Source organism: Suricata suricatta, chromosome 1 (assembly GCF_006229205.1).
Source record: "Suricata suricatta isolate VVHF042 chromosome 1, meerkat_22Aug2017_6uvM2_HiC, whole genome shotgun sequence".
Classification (NCBI taxonomy): domain Eukaryota; kingdom Metazoa; phylum Chordata; class Mammalia; order Carnivora; family Herpestidae; genus Suricata; species Suricata suricatta.
Genome location: NC_043700.1, coordinates 107,601,333 through 107,624,407, shown reverse-complemented (window position 1 = coordinate 107,624,407; position 23,075 = coordinate 107,601,333). Strand labels below are relative to the sequence as shown.

The following is a 23,075-nucleotide window of genomic DNA, read 5'->3' as shown; positions in this document are numbered from 1 at the left end:
TATTTATAGGTCTGATTCTGCTTTCTGTTTGTTTGTTTATTCTTTTGTTTTGTTTTTTAAATTCCACATATATGTGAAGTCATATGGTATTTGTCTTTCTCTGTCTGACTTACTTCATTTAGCAGAATACCCTCTAAGTCCATCCATATTGTTGTCTCAAGTGGCAAGATGACTAGTATTAATTTTATTCTTTGAACAGATTGATATACTAAATAAAAAATTCTATAGTACCATAGATTGAAAATCACCAACATAAGAATTCTATGTAATTTTAAAACAGATGGTATATAAATTAAAGGAAGTTATGTAGCCTTCATCCTAGAAAATAAATGTCATTAGTTGTTTTGTTACCTGTGTGCCTGCATATTTTGCCTCATCATAATATTGGAGGCAAAATTTTTTTGAGAGAGAGAGATCAAACAAGGGAGAGGGGAAGAGGGAGAGAGAGAGAGAGAGAGAGAGAGAGAGAGAGAGAGAGAGAATCCCAAGCAGACTCTATGCTGTTAGTGCAGAGCCCGACACAAGGCTTGATCCCATGACTCTGGGATCATGACTTGAGCCAAAATCAAGATTCAGATCCTCTTGGGCCACCCAGACACCCCAATAATCTTAATATCTAATTCAGGTATTGCAAGTAGGCTGAGTGTCACCGTGTGTAATGAGGAACTCATGCTCCATCTAAGCAAGACAGCCTCACTTCAGCTCCAGCCAACTGAAATTATAAAGGAATGTGTACCTACTGGTTATAGATCTTCCAGTTTTCCAAGGGGAATAAAATAATAATATTGTAATCATTTTGTATAGTGACAGATGGCAACTATACTTATTGTGGTGGGCATTAAATAATGTATACAAATGTCAAATCATTATGTTGTACATTTGCAACTAATATAACATTGTATGTCAACTATACTTCAATTAAAAATAATTAATTTAACAATTTTATATTAAATTGTCTAATACTAAAATGTTAGCAACCAATTTTGGAAAAAAATAAAATTTCTCTCTCTCAGAATCCGGTCTGTAAGGTACCAGTTTGTAGCCTCTCATCTGTCTCATGAGAATTATTAATTCAAAACATAGAAGGAAGGTTGCACAAAATAGTGTATATATTTCAAAACCAAGGAAAAATAAAGACATAGAATTCTTTTCCCCTGCTACAACCAAGGGTGTTACTCTCTACCTTAAAAAGAAATCCCATATAAATTGTGACAGTTTCTCAAACTACAACCCTGTTGGCATATGCCATTTGATTTGACACATTCTAAAAATCCTGAGTTACTATAACAGTACTATATAAAATTCTGGGTAGATACCATGATTCAAACTTTGCATTCTTCTTTGACACATTTTATTAGAAAGACAGGGCTCCAAAGTGGAAGTAATACCACAGACCAGGATAGAGTTACAGCATTAGCGTTCGACATTGTGCTGGTGACATAGCAAAAGCTTTCTCTATTTCGATTTTGTTTGACTTTTCTGCCTAAAAGTGTAAGTGTGAAGGGTGATGTTGTAAATCTCTACATTAATTTTCTGAACAAATCCAAAACGTCTAATAGATCTCCAGATATTCCCCTCCTTCTATAACTCCTCAAAACTAATTTCCTTTTATAGTATTATTGAATAATTATGAATAACTACTAAACAAAAGTTTCTAAGATTGAAAAGTAATTTTGTACCAAGCAAAAAAGGCAAAAAAATGGCTTTATAAAAAATGGCTTTATAATGTCATAAGCTGGAATTTCCCAACACTGAAGTTTCCTTGAAAACTTCACTTAGTCAAAGTTGAAATAACATATGTTTATCTATAGTAGAAAAGGAAAGTGGTGAGTGTAGGGTGTGAATTTCTCAATTTAAACATAGTTGTTATATACTTCGCAGTGAAAGAAAAACATACAATTAAAAAGTAAAATATTACTCACTATTGTGTTCATTGCCAAAGTTACACTGATTGTTATATAGATTATAAATCCTTTAAACAACAAAGACATACTATCAAAAATGTCTTAAAAAATCAATAAAAATGGTTAAGTTGTAGCTAGCAGCTTTTTACCATATGATGGATAACAGCTATGCTGATAAAAACAAAATAGTTTCCGATTTTCAAACATCTGATAAAACTATACTAATGATTTACAATTTTTCCAGTGTTTACTTTTTCAAAGAACCGTTCAGTGGGATAAAAAATTAAGTGAAAGGAAGGAAGAATTAGGACTGAAAAGTTACAGGGAATGACAATAACTTATTTTAAATGCAAAGAACATATATGTGTCCTTTTCCTATAAAAAAAGTTGCTATCCCTAATAGAGAATCCTGGTGCTGGGATTCTAGAACCTTATGACTTCTTCAACCACTAAGAAATATAAAGAAGTAAGATAGCTAAGAAAAGGTACTGAGTTCTGAACTAGGTGTCAAACTTTTCTCTGATATTCAAGTCGAAGCAAGAATTTTTTGAAAAATTAATTAATTAATTGGTATTAAGTGAAAAGGCTTAATCACTAGATTCTACTACAAAATATTGTTAGAGCCAAATTTTGATGTGATAGTCAAGAACAGTCGCCATGATGATTTCCATCTTACTTTGTAAAGGAACACTGAAAACAGTTTTCTTTGCAGGCTAAAACATGCAAGAAGAAAAATTAAGCATAAGATTATTAAAAGTTAATTTATATTTTCTTTAAGCAATTCTGCAATGCCACACTGAATAGAAAGGTAAACTAGAAAGATATATCAATTTAATTTAATAAAACTAAACAGTTTGCCTATCGTTTCTTTCCCTTTCTCTTCCTTCCTTTCTTCCTTCCTCCCTCCCTGCTCCCTCCCTCTTTCTTTCTTTTTTCCATTTTTTTCTTTCCATTCTTCTCAAGATTATTGACTGTATTCTTGATGTTATACTTTTCATTTCTGTGATTTATTTATTTTAAAACTGAAAGTCTGTACTTCTTAATCCTCTTTATCTATTTTGCCCATTCCCTCAATACCCTTCACCCCCCCCCACTCTGCCTACCACCAGTTTGTTCTCTATATTTAATGGTCTACTTGGTTTTGCTGTTATTTGCTCATTTATCTTGTTTTTTAGATTCCACATATAAGTGTAATCATATGGTATTTGTCTGTCCCTGACTTATTTCATTTATTATGAGACCCTCTATCAATGTTGTCAAAGATGGCAAGATTTCATTCTTTCTTATGGCTGAGTAATACATTGTGTATATATACCATATCTTCTTTATCCATTCATCTATTGTTGGACACTTAGGTTGCTTCCATATCTCAGCTACTGTAAACAATGCCATAATAAACATAGGGGAGCATAAATCTTTTTGATTTGCTGTTTTTGTTTTCTTTGGGTAAATGCTCAGTAGTAGAATTACTGAGTCATCTGATATTTTTATTTTTAATTTTTTGAGGAACCTCCATACTGTTTTCTATAGTGTTTGCACCAATTTACATTCCAACCAATACTGTGCAAGGTTCCATTTTGTCAACATCCTTGCCAACACTTGTTATTTCTTGTCTTTTTGATGCTAGCCATTCTAACTGGTATGAGGTGATTATCTCATTTTGGTTTTGATTTGCATTTCCCTGAGGATTAATGATGTTGAGCATCTTTTTATGTGTCTGCTGGCCATTACCTACCTTTTCTTAATAGGAATTAAAGTATAACGAAGAGTAGGTTCACATTTGAATGTATTTAGATCTTGTATATGTAAATAATAATGTATGCTTCATAAAGACAGTATAGGCAACTGCAATTTTAAGTAAATATTCACATATGCTGTGTAAAATATCTCTATAGAAAGAATACCTAAATGAAAATTGATATATATATAATATATATTTACATATAGAGTGATATACAGTGTGATATTTAATTGATTGGCTGTGTAAAAGGCAAGTGTTTGATAATTCTTAATAAGAGAAATAACTTATAAACCTTGAAAAAGACAAAATAACACAGCCTATGCAACTTATTACTAGGCACGTTTTAGAAGATTCTCTGGTGTACTCTGCATCTGGGCATGGCTCCCTGAGTCACAGGTCTCATTCTGTACTTGCTACCTCACCAGCTGAAGAATTTCTCTTCAGCCATCCTGGAAATCTCACAACATGAGGACCTCCTCTAAGTCACAATGGGCTCAAGACTTGGGTGAGATATTTTTGAGGTTGGGCCACAATTTTAGTAGTCTAAATAAATAAACTCAGCATCTGAAAATAAGCCTAATGAAAGAAATGAAGAAATTTTAAAAAATGGAGTATCATCTGAATTAAAAATTTGGTGGTGTCTCACTCAGTCTTTTTTCTTACCTGCCAATAAACTCAGAAAGTTCAAGCTGATAAGGTCTTCTGAAGACATGGAAACAAGGCAGGAATTACCACCTGCTGCTCCCCTGAACTTCCTAGTGTTACAGTTTCTGTAATTCACATCACATCACACCACACAGGCTTCAAGCCAGAACAGCACTGACACTGTGCCACGTCAATTTCCCTCTCCTCTTGCTTACTTTCTATCATTTCTCTATCTTCATTCTTAATTCTAATGAGTTCTTTCAGGTCTGCAGCTAACTAAAGTTCCTGTCCTGGAAAGAATATCCTATGTTACTATTTCTTTGATGTTCTGAATGCTACATTGGAAGATTTTGATAACACCTTTTCTACCACTGAGGTTCCTTGACTAACAGATTCATGTTAGACTCACAAACTAATAAAGCAGGTTAAAACTGCCCAGTTTTCTTCATGTATGGAACAATGTTGAAAACAATAATGTTACATTATTACCATTGCTATTATTTTTCTTCTTCTTCTTACTACTATTTTTATTATTCATGTGTATGAAATCATTCAAAAGCTTATTTGGGAAAAAGCTTTAAAAACTTAGTGATCAGTAGAGGTTTCTCTGAATATCAACATTTTCCAAACAAAACTTAACCGACTTCTAAGAGATGAATATCAAAGCTTCCTGACTCCCTCCAGTCACCATACCGACATTATTTTTCTACAAAGTCAGTCCTGTTTGCCACTTGTGATTTACAGGCTATGTCTGCTACAAGGAGCTGCTGGACACATTAGTACAGGATATGCTTATGAAAGGATGCTGCTGTCTGGCACTAAATGACTTTCCAGAGACCCATCTCATTCAGACCTACAGGACCTGTTCTCCCTACACAAGATCTGTCAATGCATAAGCCGTTATTCCCCCCTTATGAAGGGAAGAATCAAAAATATAGTCTTGTATTCTAGTCCCTTCTGCAAATCCTACTGCACCATTAAAAACCTGCTGTTTCATATGTTCTTGATTTCTATTTGGTGAATCCACTTCACTAACATTTTCATTGCAACTATAATTCTTCATTTGGAAGTGATGGAAAAAAATGGTGGGAATTGTGTTGGATTTTGTTAGTGTAAATTGCTCGTAAGTTTCTGTATTTCCTATTTGCAATATGCTTGTTATTCATAGATATTACCAACTACAATATTTATCCATTTCAAATATAGATTTTAATATATTTACCTAAAGGTGTACTTCCTCTTCCTTATATAATATTGAACGTCATCAACCCCAAATCTATTTTGTCCTCCACATTTTATTATATACTTCAGTTGCAGGCATAAATGCAAACCACAGCTCCATATTATATGGATTAATAAACATAAGATGCTTACATTTGAATTCAAGTAAAATTATCATGCAAGACAAAAAGAATAAAATATGTTTAGTTTTGTATTTGAGAGATAATTAGTATCAAGGAATTCTTTAATTTAGAAAATTTAATTTAGAAAATACCTGCAATCACTTATAAAAATTCAAACAAAAAATATAAATGGAATAATGTTAAATATGCATGCATGTATTCTCTTAGTTAAAATCTTCCATTCCATTCATTTTTTATGTTTTCTTTTGAGAAAAAGAGAGACAGAGACAAAGAATGTGAGGGAGGGAGGGGCAGGGAGAGAGACACACATAATCTGAAGCAGCCTCCAGGCTCCAAGCTATCAGCACAGAGCCCGCTGTGGGGCTTGAACTCATGAACCACAAGATCATGACCCAAGCTGAAGTCAGATGCTTAACTGACTGAGCCACCCAGGAAACCCTTCACTTAAAAAAAAAGTTTTTTAACATTTATTTATTATTAAGAAACAAAGAGAGACAGAGCATGAGCAGGGGAGGGGCAGAGAGAAGGGGAGACACAGAATCTGAAGCAGGCTCCAGACTCTGAGCTGTCAGCATAGAGCTCAACACAGGGCTTGAATCCACAAACTGCGAGATCATGACCTGAGCTGAAGTCAGACGCTTAACCGGCTCAGGTGCCCCTCCTTCACTCATTATTAAGAAAAATGTGAAATGGTATACATTGGCCTGAAAAGATTGAAAGGTATATATCCAGATACATAAATCATGTACAAAAGTAAACAGGAGACTGCTGCAGTTGATATAAGCAATGAGTACAAGACTGTGGGCAAATGAAATCTTTCCTTTACTTTATAAAATGGAATGAATAATTATTTTATTGTGAAGGTCACTGCATTAAAAACACTGAAAGAAAACCCAGTGGGTATTTAAACTGGTTGACATTATTGCCTAGAATTCCTTGTCAGAGAATATGCCTCAAGTTAGATTTTTATTTTATTTTAGTACATCTGTGGTCATTAATAGAATTTTCAGTTACAGGCTCAACTCTCAAGCTTTCTGCTTTATGTTATTGTTGTCTTAATATAAGGGTTTGCAAATTGTTCACTTTTACTTCCAAATATTTTGTTTAAAAGTCTACCCCACTGGATTACCATATTTATAGGTTTATGTACATAATTTTTTACATTAGACAAAAATGTACAAGACCTAAAGTGTTTTCTTTTTCTTATTTGATGGGCTCAGCCACAACCAATAATGGAGGTATAATTCACAACACTGAATTCCAAGGGAAATATTGTCTACATATCAACAGTTGTTTGCAAAAATAATTTATTTTTTCAAACTGACCCACATTAGGACACATTTACAAATGTTTCTAGGTTTAATTCAATACCTAGTTTGAAGTGTGACAGAGAACCCTCAAACGAGAACTCTGATTATAAAAAATACAAGAACATTTGCAAATTTTAATGAGCTGTCTGTTTCCATGCCAACTTCTGCGGAATCTGGAAAGCATTAAAACAATTTTCTCACAATTTATTTCTTTCCATTGTGTTATATCCCTTCCCTTTTCACAGGCAATACATTCAGTACCAAATGAATAGTGTATTCATTAGGGCTGAAGAGAAAGGCAAGGGTTAAGTAAATAAGGACATCAAATTAATATCCAGGCCTAAATGTTTTAGCAGAGCCAAAGAATCTGTTTAATCATTCAAGTCAACAAGGTTAAGATAATAAAATAAACTTCTAAATGCTTTCCTTTTCTGGAACTTAATCTGTCTGGCTGAAGATGTTTTTAAGATGCTATCAGTTTTGTATAGTCCCAGCTGTTATGAAAATTTACTTGAACACACTGGGAAGAGAACGAACTTTATGAAAACAGTTAAACGGAGCTCTTGGGTGGCTTACTGAAACTGTGAGAGCTTAGGACTCATTTAAAACCAGCTGTTGGCTGATGATATTGAGACCAATAACCACTAAATCTTTACTTATCAGACCTCTGTGTTATTTGGCAAGGTGATGGTGGCCAACTGATTAGAAGATTAATATATAGTCAAAAGATAACTTCATAATGTTTGTTCATCTTATTGCCTAAGTTTGATTAATAAATTTGCCACAATTTCAGTGCAACATAGTACCCTAATGTAAAAAGACAGTATTATACACTAAAACAGTTTTGCTTATTTTTAAAAATATGTTTTTAAGTCACTAAGAAAGAGAAAAGAAATATGAGCCATTAACATCAAAGCCTTGAGTACCATTGTAATTCCTAGGGCTGTGGTTCATGACAAGGGCAGCAGCCTGTAAGAACTGGGCGAACAAGAAGTCCTCTTTGAAGAGTGATGGTGGTCGTAGTAATGGGTGCAGACAAAAATGGGGAATGCCCTGAAAGTCTTGAGTCTTTTACACTTGACATTCAGGTTCTGTGACTGATGAAGAAATACAATGCAATCTTTTGCAAAGAGAGGCTCCCAGAATAAAAGCAGAATCAACAAAATACCTTGTAAACATGTGAACACAGCAATATGAAGAGCAGAAAACAGACTTCATTCGATTATCTATCCTAAAGAAAAAAATCACTAATAACAAATATACTGGGATCTTGATCTAATTTCAAAATTGGTGCCATTGAGCTGTGAAGAAAAATCGTATTAAAAGAAGGTAACTGGACATTCTGATGTCCCTTGCCTGGGGGTCAGCACTGCCCTACTCCCTTATATTGCGTGAGGTTCTAGGGTATAGGTATGGGAGCTCCACTCATTCATTTGTTTTTTGGAGAGCCAAAAAACATGAATTGTAAAGACTTATTGCAAGGAAAAAGATGCTCCTTTTTGCATTTGTGTTCCCCAGATTTTTCACTCTCATTCACAAGTTGAAAGTTGAAAAGGTCCTAGGAGCCATGTGAAAGCATTTTGCTATTGTGGATAGTGAGCAGAAATTAAAATCTGGGTTTGACTCCCAGAATTGTCTTTTGGTCCATGTGTGTAAAAGAACTTGGACAAGTCATTTAACCTGCTTGAGCTCAATCCTCATCAGAAAAAAAGGTCAGATTATGATTTATGATGCTAACTCACAGAGTTACTTTTGAGGATAAATGAGAAAATATATGGAAAATGTAATCTCTAAGTACTTGGCCTCAAATCCTGGCTTTGCCACTGATTGACTCTATTACCTTGGACAAAATATTTAAACTTTCTGAATCATAGTTTTATCATCTATTAAATGGAAAAAATGAAAGCAACTATTTCATAGGGTCATTGAAATAAGATATGTCTTCATAGAATGGTTGGTGTATTTTAAGAGATCAATAAAATTACTTTATCATTATTACTGGTGTTATTATTTGAGCTATAGATATTTTTGTAATCCCTATTGTTTCACATCAAGGTTGATGACAATAACAACTATCTTGTTGATAGGAGAGCAGGCAGATCCACTGGTAAAGATATAAACTAGGAGCCAAGAGGGCTAGGTGTGAATTCATTTTTCAACCACCTACAAATTATGTGAATTTGGGCAAGTTATCTCATCCCAAATTCTTCATGCGATATGTAGATAGAATGAACATCTGTGATCTGTTGACAGCTTGTTACAGATTTTTTATACATTATTTTATTTAACGCTTCATATAACCATAAGGACAGATAGTGGTAGAGTTAGAATTTGGTCCCTGTCCAGCCTGACCCCAGCCCATGTGGATGGAATCATCTCAAATCCACTGCGTGCACTTTTCCTACCTTTCTTCTCTTCCTTTATCCTACCTTGCTGAACTGTAGTAAAGCTTAGAGATGATGTGTGCAACTTGCCTAGAAAGGTGTTCAGCAAATTCTACAGCTAAGTAGTTAGCAATTATAATTATGATGCGTGAAATATTACTTCCTGGTCCTGGCCCAATGTTTGTTCAGTCTAGGGATGACCCTCCACTTCCTTACAGCAGGTCTCCAATCTCTGCTTCAACACAGGGTAATGTCATTGCCTCAGAACTCTATAACACAAACTTGGGAGGATGAAATGAATAAAATGAAGCCCAGACTTGGTGACTTATATCGCAGAAAAAGCACCAGCCCCACCATACAGCCTAACGGCCTAACTGCTGAATAGCGATGTTTGCACCAATGTACTGAAGATTAATGGCAAATCTGTAATGACATCTCCCCAGGAAGCAAGGAAGAAAGTGCAATTCTAATGTCAGGATGCATTCATCTGTGGAAATCTAACACTCAGTGTCTTGTAGAAAGAACCAAATGATATCTACGATTGCTATATTATACTAAAATTGTAAGCTCAAAATTGGTTCAACATATACTGACAGAAAGTTCATGCCAAAAAGATTAGCCCACTTTCTTCTGATTAAATCATATGCCATCAACAGTATTCAAAGATAGTCAACTTTCCTACCATTTACCTTTTAAGGTCTTGCAATCTTACTCCACTGCTTAACAAAATGTACTCCCTTAACAACTGTGGACTCCAGAACACCAAGATCAAAGGGTTTTCATAGACCTCATCCCTGTTGCTTTCCTTTTATTATGATCATTTCATTGGCCACTTTTGTTTTTTAAAGTAGTTCCTCCTTTAGTGTTAAAACATTGTAGTGTCTTGGTTTTGCCTCTGTATTATCACTCTCTTTTCTGATTCTCCTTCTTTTCCTTAAACGTGGATGTTTCTTTCTTCCTCCCTCCCACTCTCCTCCCTTCCTCTCTCTTTCTTTTCTTTCTGTCTTTCTTTCTCTTTTCTTTTTCTCTTTCTCTCTCCCTTCCCTTTCCTAAGTAGGCTTCAGGCCCAGTGCAGAGCCCAATACAGGGCTCAAATCCATGACCCTGAGAGTAAGACCTCAATTAAGCCACCCAGGTGCTCCTAAGTGTGGATATTTCTTTTTTTTTTTAAGTTTATTTATTTAGTGTTGATAGAGACAGAGGGACAGGGCAAGTGAGAGAGAGAGAGAGAGAGAGAGAGAGAGAAAATGAATCCCAAGCGGGTTCCAGGCTGTCAGCGCAGGGCTCCAACTCATGACCACCAAGATCATGACCTGAGCCAGTATCAAGAGTCAGACACTTAATTGACTGAGCCAGCCAGGCACCCTTCACTCACTTTACTCACTATTTTTCTACTTCCATGGTTTCAGTTCTCACTCTGTGACAGTTCAGCTATGTAACGGTTTTGGCACCACTTCATGTTTCTAGTCTCATGCTTCTAACTGTTTGCCACATTATGTCAGCAAAATAATTCATCAAGATCACAAACTCAACATAATTAAAATTCAACTTATTTATACTTCTGACTGTCTTCTGACCAATTTTATCAAGCCTAAACTATAGCCTTATCTTTGTGTCTTTTTTCAACATCAGACCCTATATCTAAATAAAAGACTTGGGCTGAATTTTCACCTCAGTATCTTCCTGTTTTATGCCCTGACTGCTTTTTTTTTTTTAACTTGATCTTGGCCACAAGTCACCAATGATCACAGATTTTGGATATAAATCTAATATAGATTGAATTCATCTCTCATGTTCTGCTTGAAGATTTCTCTCTTATTAATTTCTCCTCTACTAGTGTCATCCCTGGTTTTGCCTCTTTGAGTTTTTGCTTGGAACTTGTGGCAAACCATATTGGTGAGATTGAAACTGTGCCACATGGCATTAATTAACTTGGAACTGGCAGAAAGGCTACCACTTGTTTTTCAGAGAACTGTTTCTCTTTAATCAGCTACTGTGTCTTTTCAGACTCTGCTAATAATTCCACTAACAGTTTCCACAGATACCGGACTCAACGTCAACTGATATGGTGCCAGCCTATGAACAAGCAAGGCCCTACATTCAAGCAGGGCCCTCCAGAAATAATGAGCCCAAGACCCCATCCAATTTATAGTAGCTCTTAGACCATTCCCTTAGCCCCTTCCCCTTCTTCAATAGTTACCGCTACCTCATTATAATGTTAAAAATCTCTGCCCAAGGAGGAGTACAAATTTCATTAACTACTATTTGATGCATGTATAGACAAGACATGGTTTCTAAGTATGCCGGCTTAAGCTTATGCCCGCCTTTACACGCAATGACAAATCTCTCCTTTCTGAATATTTGTTCTAACCCCAAATAAAAGAAACCCACTCATCCTTGCTCAGAGAGTCATGCTTTGGAAGTTATTCCTTGTGATCTCCTTATTTGCTGCAAATAAAATTTCCTTGTATGACAACTCCACCTTGTATAGTCTCTATCTGTAACTCATCGAGGAGCAAACTCACATTGGTTCAGTTACGAGATGACCCAACTTTCCTTTTCAACCCCATTCTCTTTGGTTCACTTCCAACGGTGAGGGAACTATGTGACACAGCCTGGTTAATGAGACATGAGCTGAAGTCTGCTATGAAATTCATGAGAATAATTACATTTTCTTATAGAGACTCCTCTTCCTATATTTTCCTTGCTGACACAGATGTGACTGTTGGACTTGTAGCAGCCTTCTTACAATCATGAAGGAAAGGCCAACAGATTCACAGACTTCCAGAGTTACATCATTGAATTATATAACTAATACCATCAACTACCTTCTCTGAACTTCTCATTATATGAGAAAAATAAATAAATTTATCATATGGTAGGCCCCATAAAAGACATGGAGCTCTCTCCCATATTTTGGTGACTCCTTTGGAATTTCTTGTCTGACTTACCAACATAGCCTCTCCCCACTGCTGAGTTTCTCCTTCTGACACTGAGCTTTCTGCTCAGTGTGGCCCCTTCCTCTCCAATGATACCTAATGTTGCAGACAGAGCCAGCCCATCTCCTCTGCTCACCTCTCCATGGAGGACTAGACATAATCCTTATAACCCAGGCTCTTGTGACCTTGTCCTGGATGACTGACAGTTTCCTGGTTCTTTCAGTCTCTTCCAATTCCACTTTATACAAGACACCATCATCAAGCAGATTCTTATAAAGAACATTTGGTAGTTCTTTATGAAATCGAAGAGTCTGGTGGCACTATGTATCAAATAAAGTGCTAAAAAATCTTCCATGTCTCCCTTTTGCCTATCACACTTAAACAATCAAAATATTCCATAATATAACTTTAATTTTAAAAATCCAGCCTTATATGATGTAATTTTTCTATATTTAACTTCTATTCTTGGCAAATAAAATATTATTGTCTTGACATGAATCCTCTCATTTCCCACTTGTGTAATATAGTTTGTACTATTGCTTCTATCTGGAATGTGTAAGGTCTTCCTCTTCTAAAGATTATCCATTTATCAAGTCCTAGCTCAAGTGTCACCACGTCGAGTCTCCAATGACTATTTAAAATACAAGAATGTTCATTTGCCTAGTATCTCTTGATACAGTTATTTAAGGTTTATAACATATAACTACATAGTTTTCTTATTCAGGTACCCATGAGACTATAGGCTCCTTGAGGGCAGAAGTGATTAATAATATTTTATTCTAACAAATATTTACTGAGTCCTTACTGTTCTAGGTGATGGTGGTATGAACAAGATAGACCAAGCCCTTGCTCTCATGGAGTTTATGTAAATGAAGGGGCATGTTTTGCAGATAACAAGCATAGATTGGGTACTTGGGGAAGTTTTTCCCACAAAGTATTTGAAATGAAATCTCAGTGACAAAGAGAACCCAATCACAAGAAGAGCAGAAGACAATAAATAGGAAGTCATCAAGTTAGGAGTGAGTGTGATGTGTTTGAAGTACACATAGAGGAGTATCTGGCTGGACCACAGTGGGGGGAAGGGAAGACTGGTGTGAAATAAGGTTATAGAGGTGAGCAAGGGCCAAATCTTGACAGACCATGGAGTCCAAGAAAAGTGGTTTGGATTTCATTCTGAGGATTAAAGCAGGGAGTAACTTGATCTAATTTCCAATAGAAAATGATCTCTCTGGCTGCTGTGTAGAAAATGGATTATACAGGTCAGGAGTAGAAGCAAGATTACTTGGAAAGCTGCTACAATAGTCAAGAACATGAGATAATAGTATGTTGAATTTGGTGGTAGTAGAAGAGAGAGAAAGTAGACCCATTTATGGTTTCTATAGTATTAAGCCTGGTATCTTGAAGATAATAGATGTTCAATGTATATTGCTAAATATGTGTACAAGTGTTTCAAAATAGTTTTGCCTTCTTAATTTCTATATTACCTTAATTTTTTTTTCCTGCTATGGCCTTTTATTCCTTTGGGACACTGGGAAGCCAAAAAGACAAACAAACAAACAAACAAACCCATATTCAAGGAAATAGTAGGTGAGCTAACAAAGAACTGAAATGATGGAGGGTCATATTGTTAATTGTGGAAATAAATAAATTACTTGAAACAAATGGTAAAAAGTTGAATTCAAATGCTATGATTGGATAAAAATGGACAGGGTGTTCAAATACAAAGATTTGCATCTTAGAAAAGAGTCTCCATGATTGTCAGCTGGAATAGTGTGCCTACAGATGAAACAGGTAAAGTTAATTTTCATTACTATTGAAGACCTTTCCAGTTCTAACTTACTTTTGACTTTTCTGGAAATATAAAGCCTTCATTTTACTATTTTGTGTGATAAATTTCCTAATAAGTAGCTAATACTTTCTTACTAGAAAGTAATATTTATTTTTCAGAGAGCATTAAATGTGACCTGCCTTGTTTCTAAATTAGGAATCTGGGAAAAGATTTAGTAGGTTCTCATTCTCTTTCATATATACTTCCCAGGACATTTAGATTTTTACCCATGAAGATTCACCCTGCATGATAAGTTCAATCCAAATTCCTTTGATAAAAAGCAAAATCCTGGAGAAAATGGGATCAATTTTTGCCATTTTCCACCTGAAATGCTAAATGGCCCCTGAATCGTGTGAAACTTGGCCTCAGTCAGTGTGAAAACTGGCTGAAATCTCTATGAAAGGCAGTCTGGCTTCCTCAAAGTAGTTCATGAACTTTGGCCAAACTTACAAGGAACCTGGTCCAAGACTTAGTTTGTAATGCAACATGAAACCAGGTGAATTTTACATGGTTTCAGGTTTCACCCTGAAAATTTGGCCTAGCTTTATAATCAATCATCACTTTTTGGAACGATGAAAGCCAACACACCTTTTTGAGAATGAGGACTGTGTGCATACTGATGACAGCTAAGCTGTGAACCACCCCTTCACTTCCTTTGCCAAAAGAAGATTTCTCAGAATGGAAACAGTTTCCCCCTTACCTGGAAAGGGCAAGTTGAGTGATTTTGATATTGCGTGTAGAAAGAAATGATGCTCAATATATGGAGACATGCCATGTGAAATAATCACCACATATAGAACCAGTGGCTATATTCTAATCACTTAAGGTTATGAGAATTTTATTCCAATCACATCCATAACAGGTACCATGATGTTTAATCTCCTTGACCATTAACATGAGCTTTTAGCTTGAAGCTAGTCATCAGCTAGCATAATCCCCCTAAGAAACAAAATGCTCTGTGGCACAATCATTATTTTTCTATAAAGAAATGGCTGAAAAATGGAAAGGAAAATAAATCATAGCATACTTTTATCTAATTTAATAAACTGAGGAGATAAGGCTATAAACTTTTCAAATTTGCATCCACTACATCTTTTGTAACAAAATTCCTACTGCCATACAAATGAATTCAATAATTATCTACACACAGTGCATTTTACAAAAAACCTACACAGTTTCTGTTTTCAACCTGAAAGTTTTAAATGCGCCTTTTCACTGTAAAAAATGACTCTTCAACCAAATACTTGCTCTTGTGCATAGTGACATGAGAAAATTGAGAGGTATGTCTGAACGGAGCCACTACATCATTGGAACAGTATGTCTGAACATTTGGGTAATAAGGCACAGATGTGAAGCAGAGGACTTGGCACTACCAAGGTAACAACGAAGCATTCACCATTGTGTTATGATGGTTAAAAAAGCCACGTCTGAGAAGAATAAAAGAATGTCCCTCCTCCCTGGAATGTTAAATTATATTACACCTTTTATCTGCTTAAAAATCAATAAAAATAAGAAATTCAAGTAAATATTCACATTTGTGATGAAGAATAAGCATGTAACATGAATTAATATTTTCATCTACAATATTACATATTTATGCAATAGCATATAAAGTTTAACTGCAGAAAAAGGGCCAAATTCAACAGGAATCCAAATGGCCTCTATATTGCAAAACAATGCATGCAAATCTGAAGGACCCAATAGCCATTGGATGGGTGGTTACTACTGACTTTTTAGTAATGATCTGGCCTTTCATCAGCAGGGCTAATTACTGTACAGTGCCCTGTTTACACTATCAAATTAATGTAATGCTACAGGGTATACCTGTTAGTTATTATTAAGGCTATTTCACTCACAAGAGGGATGATATTTTTGCCAGCTATTACTAAACCATGGTACAAAGGCAGTTATAAAGCCAAGTCTACTTAATTCAGTACATTTGGAGCTCAAAACCAATTCTCTGCCCAGGATTAGAAGAATACAACTTACCCGAGGTCCCTGATCACCTTGTTCTCCCTGTAGAGTAGGAAGATGAGATGATAGATAGTTTTAGCATAAATTCTATTGTGATACTCATTAAAAAGACCAAAATATAACATAGCATAGATCATATCAATGGATTTCCACTAACTTAATTTGTTTCTGCTACACAATTTCTTACCTTATCACCTTTTGGACCAGGAGGGCCCTAAAAAAAAAAAAAGAAAAAATTTTTAAATAAATTAAAAAAACTGTAGCTTGAACAGATCACCTAGTTAGTTGCAAGACTCATACAAAGGGTACATAAGTATACTTGACAATGAGGTTTCTCAGGGAATTTTGACTTTTAAACTATAATTGTAAAATGGTTACAATATGAAAATGGTATAATACCTATATTATTATATACACAGTATATTACATATACTATATCATTGTACTACACACACGCACAGAAAAATATACTAAGTGCATGTGTCATAAGTATATAAATATGCTGAATAAATCTTCACAAGCTAAACATACCTATGCGAGTAGAACCCAGGTAAAGAAACCCAAAAGGGTCTCTGGTGACATTTTCTTGTCACTACTCTCAACCAACAGTAACCACTATTTCTGACCTCTGACAAATTAGTTTGTTTTTATACTTTATGTAAATGAATTACAACAGTATGCGTCTGATCCCTTTTGCTTAGTATGGGTAAAATTTATTCGTATTTTTGTATTTAGCTATAGACCGTTTGTTCTTACTGCTTTATGATATTCCATTGTGTGAATAAACCACAATTTATTCGTTCTTCCTATTTGCTTGATGGCCATTTGTTTCCAGGAGTTCCTAGGTCTTGACTACTGAAAACAGTGCTGCTATAAACATCCTAGTTTATGTCTTTTGGTTAAAACTGTAAGCATTTCTGTTGGATGTAAATCTGGAAGTGGAATTCTTAGGCTGTAGAAAATACCCAATATGGCCAGTGTTAGTAGATACTGACAATAAGTTTTCCAATGTGGTTCTAACAATATACACTCCAATCAGCAATGTGCAAGAATTTCAGTTCCTTATATCATTGTCAATATTTGGTATTTTCCATCTGTTTGTTTGTTTGTTTTAATCATTCAGGTATAAGGTATAGTGGTTTTCCAATATTTTCATTTGTACTTCTCCAGTGATTAATAAGTTGAACTTCTTTTAATGCATGTATCACCCATTTTTGCATCCTTACCCATAAAATATCTGTTCACAATTTTTGCCCTTTTTCTATTGAGTTGTCCTTTAGATTTGCTAGAGTTCTTTATATAGTATATATATTGAGAGAGAGAGAGAGAGAGAGAGAGAGAGATGAGAGTTCTCTACATCATTCTGAATATGAGTCTTCTTATTGCAAATATATTTTCCCACTCTGTGTGCTGTGTTTACGTTATCTTAAACAACAGCTTTGATGTATGGTAGTTCTTAATTTTAATAAAACTAAGTTCAACATTATTTTCCTCTTTATAGTTATCCCTTTTTGTGTTCCACTTAAGAAATCTTTGTGGATTACTCGAAGGTCATAAAGACGTTTTTCTATGTTTATTATAAAAGCTAAAGCCTCATTGAAACTAATTTAATACTGTATGTTAGCTATAGTAGAATTAAAAATTTTTAAATTAAGATAAGCAATAAAGAAATGGAATAATTCTCAGCCATAAAAAATAATGAAATCTTGCCATTTGCAACAACATGGATAGATCTAGAGGGTTTGATGCTAAGTGAAATAAGTCAGACAAAGACAAGTACCATAGGATTTCACTAATATTTGGAATCTAAGAAACAAAACTAACAAGGGTGCCTGGGTGTTCAGATGCTGAAGATCCAACTCTTGGTTTCAGCTCAGGTCGTAATCTTACGGTTCATGAGACGGAGCCCCACATCAGGCTCTGTGCTGACAGTGCGGAGCCTGCTTGGGATTCTCTCTCTATCCCTCTCTCTCTGTTGGCTCTCTCTCTCTCAAAACAAATAAATAAACTTATAAAACAAAGAAATAAAACTAACAAGGAAAAAACAAATAAAAAATTAAAATTAAAAAAACAGACTCTTAACTACAGAAAATAAACTGGTGGTTGCCAGAGAGGTATGTGGGGAGGGGGGAGAAGAGGGGTGAGAAAAGTGAAAGGGATTAAGAGTACACTCATCATGATGAGCACTGGGTAATGTACAAAATTGTTGAATCCTTATATTGCATACCTGAAACTAATATAACACTGCATGTTAAACGTATATTGTTTGGGATGACACCGTGCCCAAACTGAAGGAAAAAACAACAACAACAAATAAAAAATAGAAGCTTTATTACTTTATTTTTCACACTCAGATCTGAATTTGTGGGGAACTGATTTTGAGCATGATGTGAGGTCAAAGTCAAGATGTTTTTTTTCTCCTCTGTGAATATCAAATTTACCCAATACTGTTCACTGAAAATGCATCTTTTCCCCGTTGTAGTACAGTGTCAACTTTGTCCTAACTAGATAGCCATATAGATGTGGCTTTGTAGGATTTTCTATTTTGTTGGGCAGCTATCTATCCTAAGCCACATGGAGATTTTCTTTACCTTTGAGCAAAAATACCAGCAATAAATACTAATTCTAGAGGCATCAAAACTTTTTTTCCCCTTAGCTCTTAAAGATGAAGCCATGTTTCAGGGCTCAGCCTGCTTGAGGAACTGGTGCATTTCAGAGTTACCTTCAATCTCTCGCCTTCACCTTTAGCAGGGCTGGGAGACAAGGATAAGTCTACAACGGAGGCACAGCCAAGGTGCTAGCAAAGCACTCCTTCCAATGTCTTGGTAGAGACTCCTACGTCAGTCACTTCAGGTGAAAATGTAGGGATACTCTGCTACTAAGATATCTCCTGCGAAGTATCAGCTACAGAGAAACGGTACCAAATTCCTAATCTCAGTTGTGACACTTCTGGATACACCTGTGAGGTTATCATGAAATTAATAATAATATAACATCCTATGGTTTATATATTTTACCATCAACAAAGAACTTTCTCCTGTTACTATATTGAAACTTCTCCCTCTCCAGTGAAGAAAGTATTATAATATAGATGCCAAAAATAAAACCCAAAGATTATCAGTGTTAGGTCTCTTGCAAGTGAATTAGCCAGGACTTTAACCTAGTCTGTGTGATGATAGTTAGGGTGATAAGGATGATAAGACATAGCTCTAGAACTAGATCCTCATAAAGAATGATGTCCATGTGCTGCCTTCAATAGGCGCCTTCTGAAATGCTTCCCAATTGCATCTCCCACAGTGTCCTGGGCAGTTGACCCCGAGATCTCAAGTTTGAAATGAGAAAAAGAGGAATTTTGGAGGGGCAGGGCAGGAGAGAGGGAGTAAGATAATGGCATCAATGAAACAAACTCTTGTCATTCTTACTCCCCAAATAATGTTGCCATTAAAAACAAAGAGAAACCAAGAAAATTATTTATGTTTTCAGTAATATTTTAATGTTTTATTAATGCTTTTGGTGAATTAAGTAGTGAGTAATTGCTATAGACTAGGTGTTTACCCCTGCAAAATTAAGTTTAAAGAACTTATTTGGTCATTTTTAACATACATAAAATGCTCCCTAATGCTCTGCAAACAGAGTTTTATTTTTGGTGGGGCAAAGGAAACCCAAAATAAGAATGAGAGGATATCTACCATCAAGTTTAAGGAATACAGTGGAGGTTCTAGTTTTGATTTAAATTAAATTGTATGTCATTTAACTCTATTTTGATTTTTATATACATTTGTCAAATGTCTATAGAGTTTGGCAATGTTCTAGACACTGGTGGAGGATATGGTAGGAGAGGCTGATTTAGAAAACCTAAATGGTCTGTCTTGGAAAAGCTTCATGGTCTAGTGCCACAGTTAAATACTTCCCAATACTAGCATTAGGAAAAATTCCCTTGAAAATCTAGCTACTGTAAGATTACTACTAAGTTACTAGTTAAGTTACTATTAAGTTACTACGGAACCCCTCCCCCATCCCCGCCCAACGGCTTCTTCTCTTTACAGTTCAGTTTACTTTTGCTGGTGAGATTTCAAAGGCCAAGCCCCTTATTGCATCAATCCTCTAAAGGCACTTTATTAGGTTATATGGCGTGTTTTAGGTCAAAGCTTTTCTAAAACAATTTTACAGTGAGGAACAGAGATGACTTTCCCCCTCCTCAAAGTCCAGTTATTAATGCCAAAGCCACATGTATCAACTAGAGCTCTTTAGAGAGCTTGCCATATATAAGGATCCTTAATTCATGAATACATAAAAATTTGCATTCACAATTGAGCAATAAATACTGCTGCTTCCAAAGGGGATGTTTCTGAGCAGACAGAATGGCGTCCTGGCACCTGCCAGCTCAAGACAGAACCGAAGCAGAGGTCAACCTCTATTCACAGCTGTGGCGGCTGCTTCGGACACTCCAGACCCCACTTGTGCTCTTGGGATTAATGGCAGGTGTTTTCTTCTACTCTGACTGAAATCCCACTCTTCTTTCCTGAATTGGATCCTCTTCACTGCAAATATGGGTTGAATTTGAAGAAAAACGTGGAAAACCATAGTAAACCCAGAGAGTATTTCAGAATTTGGGACCCATGGTTCTTTTCTAGGTCAAAACATTACAAATGAAAGAAAAGTTTCTTTGATTATTAACTTTTAAAATTAAAGCTGGGTCAATATTTAGGTTTTCTTGCTTTTAGAGTTAAAAAATAACTTCACTGGTATTAACAAAAAGTATAGACAACAATAAAAATTAATGTATTTTACAATGGCATTTTGTTGCTTCCAGTTCCACCACGCTAACAATTTAATAGTTAATGGACATATTTGTTGTTCAGGTATCAGTATCAGTGTCTGATTGGTAGCTATTTGAAAGTATGCGCACCTGGGTGGCTCAGTCAGTTGAGCTCCTGACTTTGGCTCAGGTCATGATCTTGTGGTTTGGGAGTTCGAGCCCTGTTTTGGGCTCTATGCTGACAGCACAGAGCCTGGAGCCTGCTTCAGATTCTGTGTCTCCTTTTCTGTCCCATCCCCTCTTGTGTTCTGTCTCTCTCAGACATAAATAAACACTAAAAATATTTTTTAATTAAAAAAAGGAAAGTAAAACTTTGTTGCTAAAACAAGGTTGAGGTCAATGGTAAGTAAATATGATAAAATTAGAGGTGATAAATAAGGGAATAGTGAGTCATTATATGTGGCTATGTAAGTCTTCTTTGGGGATTCTTGTCTTTCTGGTCTGGTCTGGAATGCTGGAGCCCGATGTTTTATGCTGTCCACTTAAATAAGTAAATAAGAATATTTGAAATAATTATACCTAATTAGTTTTATATTATGAGTCCTAATTACATAAATTTTAAAGGTGCTAAAAAGTGCTATTAGAGTTCTTACTCAATAGTTGGAACATTTCTTTCAGAGTGCTGTTAGAGTGTTATGAATTCACTACCAAAGTATTTATAAATACCAGTGGCAAACTTCAAATTAGCTCCTATTCAAATGACTTCAACTTCAGGATGTAAGGCAACAATCCTGTTGGTACAAAGTCTTTAATGTGGATGTTGGCCTACACCAATTTCAGTCTCCCCAAATCTATTTCTACCCAAACAACTAAGATTTTAGATCTTTTTCCATGTTCTATTACTTATTTTGATTGCATTACAAAACCAAACTAAAGGCATTATGAATGAGAGATAATAAATGAGGTTCAGTAAAATGTTGGACTTCAATCTGCATAAAAGTAATTGAAATATAGCTGGAAAGGACAGATATGTTCATAGAGGTTGGTCAGCTAAAACCTTTCATTCACTAGAACTATAAATTTTGCCTAATTTGATCAGACAAAAGCCTCTAAAGAGGGAATGATTTCTAAAGGATGGCAATCATGAAAACAAAATTAAATTCTGCTATGAGTACAAAAAAAAGGGGGAGGGGGAGCAAACTCTGGAAATTATTGGCAGCCAGAACTGCTGGAATAGAATACAGTTATGATTTTTATCCCAGAAAAGTGTACATCATTTTCATTTTTGAGATAAAAAAACTTTTTATGATTAATTTTTTCATTACATAAATTATGAAGTCCAGCAAGTTTCATCTTCTAAGCATTTATGGTAATTACCAGCCAATGTGCTCTGAGTCTGGAGAAGGGATATGTAAATGTAATTGTAATCAGTGGAACGAAGGCTGTGCTGAGGCAGTACAGAGAGAAAAGGAAGTGGAGAACTAGAGTTCAAAAGATGATATTGGAACTGGCTCTTGAAAGTTAGCCCCAGATAAGGGGGACTGGGAAATGGTGAAATAGTTTAGGCAGAAGAGAACACCCATAAGTGTGAAAGAACATTAGGCTAGCAGAGAAAGATGAGGACTTCATAGTGGTAAGACCATACGTGGTGTGAGGGGAGGACAGATGGGGGCTAGTAAGATTTGGAAAGGTTGACCAATAATACCCAAGCCCCTGGGCCAAATCTGTCATCAATATAACAAGGGCGTGGTAAGATCAATTCCATGCTCTTTGGAACTCTGAGAACATGGAATGCTATCCTTAGGAACTTGTTGCCTTGGTCCAGGAGGCAGATGATAGTGAGAACAAAGTGGGAAAGTTCTGGATTCAGAAGACATTTCTGAGATAAACCAACAAGACCAGTTGTCTGGACATGAGAGCTGTTTACATATCACCAGCATGGTTTAAGAAGTTCTATTCATTGGGGTGCCTGGGTGGCTCAGTCAGTTAAGCGTCCAACTCTTTGATTTTGGCTCTGGTCACAATCTCATGGTTTGTGAGATTAAGCCCCACGTGGAGCTCTGTACTGTCATCGTGGAGCCTGTGTGGGATTCTCTCTCTTCCTCTTTCTCTGGTCTTCCCCTGCTTGCACATGCTTGCTCGCTTTCTCTCTCTTCTCAAAAATAAGCATTTTTTAAAAACTAAAAAAAAAAAAAAGGGTACCTGGGTGGCTCAGTCTGTTGAGTGT

General features: G+C 35.7%; 1 long non-coding RNA gene across 1 annotated transcript in view; it reads right to left on the bottom strand.

The window, feature by feature from the left end:
* LOC115275736 overlaps positions 1-16,123 on the bottom strand; it is a 34,762-nt gene extending 18,639 nt beyond the window's left edge. The window contains exon 1 of the long non-coding RNA XR_003901730.1: positions 16,105-16,123. This is a non-coding gene — a long non-coding RNA (uncharacterized LOC115275736). The remainder of the gene's footprint in view (positions 1-16,104) is intronic.
* Between the last annotated feature and the right edge of the window lie 6,952 nt (positions 16,124-23,075).